At 41.0% G+C, this 6,542-nt stretch overlaps 1 long non-coding RNA gene across 1 annotated transcript; it reads left to right on the top strand.

Moving 5' to 3' along the window:
• The first annotated feature begins 1,517 nt into the window (after positions 1-1,517).
• On the top strand, positions 1,518-2,991 carry LOC128415737 (uncharacterized). Its single transcript, XR_008331053.1, has 2 exons — positions 1,518-1,814; positions 1,855-2,991. It is a non-coding gene; the product is annotated as an uncharacterized LOC128415737 (long non-coding RNA).
• The last annotated feature ends 3,551 nt before the right edge of the window (positions 2,992-6,542 follow it).

Below are 6,542 nucleotides of genomic sequence, written 5' to 3'. Positions count from 1 at the left end.
CTATCAGAGAGTGTTTCAGGATATCCCTTCAATGTCAAGTTCTCCTTTGATGCAAAGGGCGGTTTGCAGTTCAGAGAGTTAAGAGGAACAGGAAAGGAAATTACTCTACCTTTAAGCAGCCTGGAAGGTAATTTCAGCTGGTAAGAGACCAGGTCTTTGTGATATTCTGTTCCCAAGAGTGTATGGCTTCATCACAGGGACTGGCTAGTATGCTTAAAAGAAACTCTGGTGACCAAATGTAGTTAGTTTGTAAACTGAAGCTTGCTCTGCCTGCCATCCTCCAGCCTCAAATCACCTCTTTTGCATATTTGCTCTACCATTATCTGCTCAGCCTTCATATCTATGTACTTTGAAGCAGGGGTAAGGAACCTGTGGCCCTTCCATCAGCCCCAGCCAGCATTTTCAGTGATGGGGTTGTAGCCAGATAACATAGGGGGGAGCGGGGGCACAGGATCCCCACCCTGCTCTGAAGAATTGCATTCTGCAGTGGCTTTTAAGAACTGTGAGTTTACATTGAGGAGGAAATAACATTTGATGCATTGGCCAACAAGACCAGCAAGAGCCCGTGGTGGCGTAGGTTACATCAATAGCGCCATGGGAGTATGCTACCTAATTGGTCTGAAAGGGCAAGTAGACCTTTTTCTGTGCACTGTTATGGGTGGGTATGAAAACAGTTCTGCTGTATAATGTACACTGAGGTTCTAGGGGTCCATATGCAAAGGCAAAATAGCATGAAATCAGAACAATCCGAGGAGCAGCCTCTGCCATCCAAGATTTCTCTGCAGCCTACCAGAGGCTTTGTGCAACATTCCCAGAACCCTGTAAGCAAGGTGCAGAGCTTGAAAAGCTGTTTCTGCAAAGGAAAAGCCTTTGGATGGCCTCCAAAACCTTACACGGGCTTCCAGAGCCCAGTAAGTGAGAGTCCCTTTCTATTCATATATGCATAATAAACTGCCTAAAGCTGTGATTGCGTAAGGAAAATAAGTATAAATTGCAGGTACTGCATAAATACCAATGCTTTCAAACCATCTACCTAAATATGTCCTGAACCTTCCTACTTCCTTTTCCAGTACTTTACCTTGTCCTAAAATGTTACTACCTCATCCTCACCGGCTGGTCTTTTTTTAAAAAAAAATAAACCCATGACAACTCTCCTGCCTCACCTTCAGACTGATACAAACAAGAATGTTGTGAGATATTGAACTATAATTTTCTAATAATAATAATAAATTTTATTTATATCCCGCCCTCCCCAGCCGAAGCTGGGCTCAGGGCGGCTAACAACAATAAAACAATACAAAAGTACAACACAAACAACACTCTAAAATCATTCATTATAAAATTAATTAAATTCAAGCCACTGGCCACCATTGGGCCAGAGCTCCGCGAAGATTGCCGAGGGAGGGAGTCAGGCTGTGCCCTGGCCAAAGGCCTGGCGGAACAGCTCTGTCTTGCAGGCCCTGCGGAAAGATGTCAAGTCCCGCAGGGCCCTAGTCTCTTGTGACAGAGTGTCTAGGGGGAGAAATGGCCTTTTCAAAAGATGTTGGGTGAAATTCAGCATTGCACAAGGTGGCATAATCTTAGTCTCCATCCACCTACACCTCCAAAAAAATCTGTTCTGGAGAATCTGTGGAGATGGTGCTGTAGGAGATAAGAATCCAGTTGCAGAAGTCCTTTACACTCATGCATGAGCGGTGCTGGACTGCTTTCCCCCACAGAAATGAAAACAATAATCCAGATCAACTGCGTGTACTTGAAAAGTTTTAACACAGTTCAAAAGAGCTTCATCTTGGTATTAAGTCTCCTACCATAATGTAACGTGTTGTGTGTGGTCAAGGCAGCACTGACTTTAAGAACAAATAGCAGATAAGCTCTGGACGTTATAGTGGAGAACAGAGGAGGAGTCGACACAAGACACACTGAAAGAAAGTGGGAGGCTAGAATACCAAAGTATATCATCAGACGGTAAGTGGGAATTAAGTCTTTTAAGTGTATATTTACATTCAGAGTGTGTTTATACAAGTTACTCTGTGAACGATTTTGCTTTAAAGCAGAGCAAGATAGTATGAAAACAATTAGGACAAAGCGCAAAGGGAGTTCTGCTAGCACTTCTCATTTAGATTCCTTCTGTCAAAAGCCGTCCCAGGAAGACTTGATGTCCGTAAATGCCTGGCTAAGGGGGAGGTGGGAGTTAAATTCGGCACAAGTTGTTTTCCTAAGCACACATATGGACTAGTTGGAAGAAAGATGTGAGCGCGTTGCAGTAAAACCAATATGCAAACAAACATGAAATAAGGCATTTTATAAATACCAGGTGTGGGGAGCCTTTGGCCTTCCAGGTGTTGCTGAACTACAACTCCCATTATCCCTGGCTATTGGCCATGCTAGGTAGAGATTATGGGAGTTGTGTAGTCCAGCAACATCAGGCGGGCCTAAGGTTCCCTACACTAGTTTTATGCATACCATTTCTATGCCTGTTCCTCAGTTGGTGATTTTCAGACTACAAAACTGCAGTATATTTAAGATAAGACAAAACTGCCCCTGTTAAGATGAGAGTTGGAACAAATATTACAGCTAAATAAAAACCACCTGAAAATAGTTTTACAATATAACCCCAATTTGGAGTATGTTGGAAAGAACAGCATGGCTATAATAAAAGTTAAGAAGGAGGATGTTTTCAGCATTCTTCCTGGCTAGAATATAACCAGACAATGACTCTTCAGGAAATATTGTTATATTTTGGAAGGGTAAAAATAGATACAATGTCTAAATTCAGGCCGTGATACAAGAAACAATATAACCCAGAATGTAGGGCACCATATCTTAAAAACAACACCCCATAAATAGTTTGTGTCCTTAACAGATAGAAGAACACAGTTTTGAAATGTACATATTGGAACAAGGTCATTTGAAATCAATGTGAACAAAGTGTTAAGTGGCTTTTCTGGTGCTTCCTTGCTCTATTGCAAAATAAAGGCATTTTCACTATGACACTAAAAACTGTTTGTTTTTCCCACACCTGTAATGTGGGTGTAAAGTCTGCATTGGCTGACATGCACATTTGATTTCAAAATAAGACTCTTCCACTTTCAATTCAAAATAATGATACAAAGGCCCATGATGCAGTTCTACTGCTGAAGCCAAGCAGGGCAATTTCTGGCCCTGCATTCTGCAAAACTGATCTTATCCTGGGAACCATATATAAGTTGCTCTTGAGTTCTCTGGCAAGAAGGACAGAGTGCAAACAAGCAGTAAGAGTAAATAAATAACATGCCCAGGTACCCACACATAACATACAAGAAGCTAAAAGATAGTGTTTGACATGGGCTGGTTCTTAAAATGACATTTTCGAAAAGCAAACGAGAGAATTCCACTATAACTGTGCTTTATAGCCATTCACGGATAAGCTGCTCTTGAAGGTGGCTACAATGGGCATTTTCCTATGCCCCCAAGACCAGCAGAAGGTTCACTGCTGTAACAGCCACCATTTCCACTTTGCACTGAGTATCCAAGCTCAGTTGGAGCCTGATAGAATTCTCAGTTTGCATATCCCATATATTTGTTAGGGAGAGTAGCTCAGTTGGTAGAGCTTGAGGTGCTTGATCCTAAGGTCCTGAGTTAGAGTCACACATTGGACAAAAGATTCCTACATGGTAGGCGGTTGGACTAGATGACCCTCATGGTCCCTTCCAACCCTACAGATTGAGGGTGCCGTGCCCAATGGTCTCAAAAGTCTGGGGTCAGCATTGTTAATGAACTGCTCCCTACAGGTATCTCCCCACCCCCCCTGCAAAAAATGAAGAAGCAGCGCAGCTAAATTGTAATGTTGGGTCAATATAGCAGACAACAAGGATTCAGTCATATTTCCACAGCTAATGTCATGTGCCTGTTTAGTGCTGTAGATTCTCTTAGCCTTTGGGCTTCTTGAGGGCCTAACAGGAAACCCCCTTCTAATTTATATTTCAAGTATTTCTTTTAATTTTTTTAATCCAAAAAGATTGTAATTTTTTTTTATCCAAAAAGATTGTAAATTAGTTTACAAGGAAATCAGAATTAATACAGTATACAGTGGTACCTCGGGTTAAGAACCTAATTCGTTCTGGAGGTCTGTTCTTAACCTGAAACTGTTCTTAACCTGAGCTACCACTTTAGCTAATGGGGCCTCCCGCTGCCGACCACATTTCTGTTCTCATCCTGAAGCAAAGTTTTTAACCTGAGGTACTATTTCTGGGTTAGCAGAGTCTGTAACCTGAAGCATCTGTAATCCGAGGTACTACTGTATAGCCATACCTCGGGCCAACTTACACCTACATATGCACTCCCTCTCAGCAATTACTTTTGTTGGCACCTGTTTGTCTCGAGAGACAGTGGCAAATTATAATGATAGTATTGTAAAATCCTTCTCAAGGAATTATGATTCTGCCTATTAGGACATTGTGCAACTCTCTAGATGGAAAGAAATTCCTGATGCTTTCAAAGGTATGTAAGCTAAAAATATTGTGTCCTCATCCGTCTTTTAGTGCAGATATTCCCACACAGCTATCTGTGCATGAGTCGAACTGGATCAGGCATTTGCCTTCCATGAGTCCATTCTCCCTTTGTGCTCTCAGTATTATATTACATTTTTCTCCATATCCAAACTGTGTGCCATGCCAGCGGCTACCACAGGAGGGTGCCCTGTACAACCAAACATACCAACTCTGCTGTAGCATGGAATAAAGCTGGGTGGATGGAAACTTAGCAGAGCTAAGGTACATAATCTTCCGGAGCATGTAGCACACAGACCTATAGCAGAATATAGTGGCAATCTTTTTGAATACTATGGCAATGTTTCCTGAAACATTCACTTCTTATATCTAGGTTATCCATTCCATTTTAGGAAATATATTTTCCTAATATGTTACTGAAACCTACCTCACCAAAGTCTTAACTCTTGATCTTTGTACTGTTTCCTCTCTTAGGAGAAGAATGCCAGTCAGTGGCTATTAGACAGGATTACCAAGGCTAAGTGTGGAAAATACATGTTCAGGGTAGTGCTTTGAGAAATTGCTAGAGATATCTGAAGGGGGAGATTGTTTATCCTGTGTAAAACCATTCTCATGCATTGGGTGGGTGCACAATCCACATTAAATTAAGCACTTTAAAAGAAAGTTAAGCATATGCTTAAAGAACTCCCAGTGAAATCAATGGGACTTTAACAAGCGCCTAACTTTGGTTGTGTCATGTCCAACCAAATTAACCATCTTTTCTTTTTAAGTGTTAAATTCTCTTCTTAAACTTCCTCAGTACCAATTTCTTCATATATCAAGCTGTCTAAAAACTCTACCTCTTATGGGTAAGTAACATGAAACTACCCAATATAGATTAAGAGTGTGTAGAGGGGCCAATTTATATAGGAAAGTGCCTTAGGTTAATTCAGCCCAAAGCAAATTTTACAAGTTCCCAAGGAGTATTTGTACACACACATATACTGGACGTTGAATCTCAGACTTAAGTTTTGTATATGAGATGCAAATGATGGGATCCAAAGCAAGTTAGTCATATCTAAATATCTTTGAAATTAATAAACTATTCAGTTTAGTTTTTTAGCTATTAAAAAAGACCAATAAAATGATAAAAAGAAAACTATGGGATAGGTAAATTTGAATACGTTAAGACAGTTATAACACAAACATTAGCCTTTCCTTAATAAAAGTCAGTTGTAACACCAATAAAAATGTAGCAACTTTGCAATGAATGTGTTTTAATTCACTGGCAAAACTTGGTTATCTCTCTGATTTTAAGCAGACTTGTGTGAAAGTACCTTTCAAGCAGAATTCAAGCAGAATTAGTAACAATGCATTTGATATGTACACCTCCAGGGTGGTTTCTTACTATGCCCTAATTACAGCATGGGCCACTAAAGAAGAAGTGGGAAGGAGAGACAGAAGTCATAAAAATAAAATGCACTTATTGATGGGCAGTGGGCAAGGGATTTGAGGCTGGGGTATAAGAGGAGGATCAGGGAACAGTAAAAAAAAGTTTCTCTCATTCTCCCCTTGACCAGGCCTCACAGAATCCCCTGTAGCCTCAGAGCCTTAACAGATGCTGCCTTCACATTTTAATGCGTTGCTCAAAAGTTGATCCATTGCCATGGCAAAGAAAATACTTCAGCTTTTTTTTGCTGTGTACAAATGGAAGTGATGCAGCAAAGACTACCTAATGTACTAATAGATAATCAGATGCCCACTTACAGCTGTGATAATGGGAAGCAGATTTATAGTGAGAGAACAAGCTGCCCTCACACCTACAAAATCTTCAGAAATTCATGATGAGTGGTCTTTACCACTCAGTGGATGACAAACCAATCGTGAGTCAACAATGTGACGGTGAGGCTCAAAAGGTCAATTCTATTTCAGGCTGCATTATTAATACAATGTACCATCCACTGCCCAGTCTTGGGAAGCAACAGTCCTGCTGCTGTGGTTTTCCTTACTACTCGGCTCTGGTCTGATTCGGAGTGCTGGGTTCAGTCCTGGCCACCCACAAGTCAAGGAGGATGT

This window comes from Podarcis raffonei, chromosome 6 (genome assembly GCF_027172205.1).
Source record: "Podarcis raffonei isolate rPodRaf1 chromosome 6, rPodRaf1.pri, whole genome shotgun sequence".
NCBI lineage: Eukaryota > Metazoa > Chordata > Lepidosauria > Squamata > Lacertidae > Podarcis > Podarcis raffonei.
This window is presented reverse-complemented; position numbering and strand designations above follow the sequence as displayed.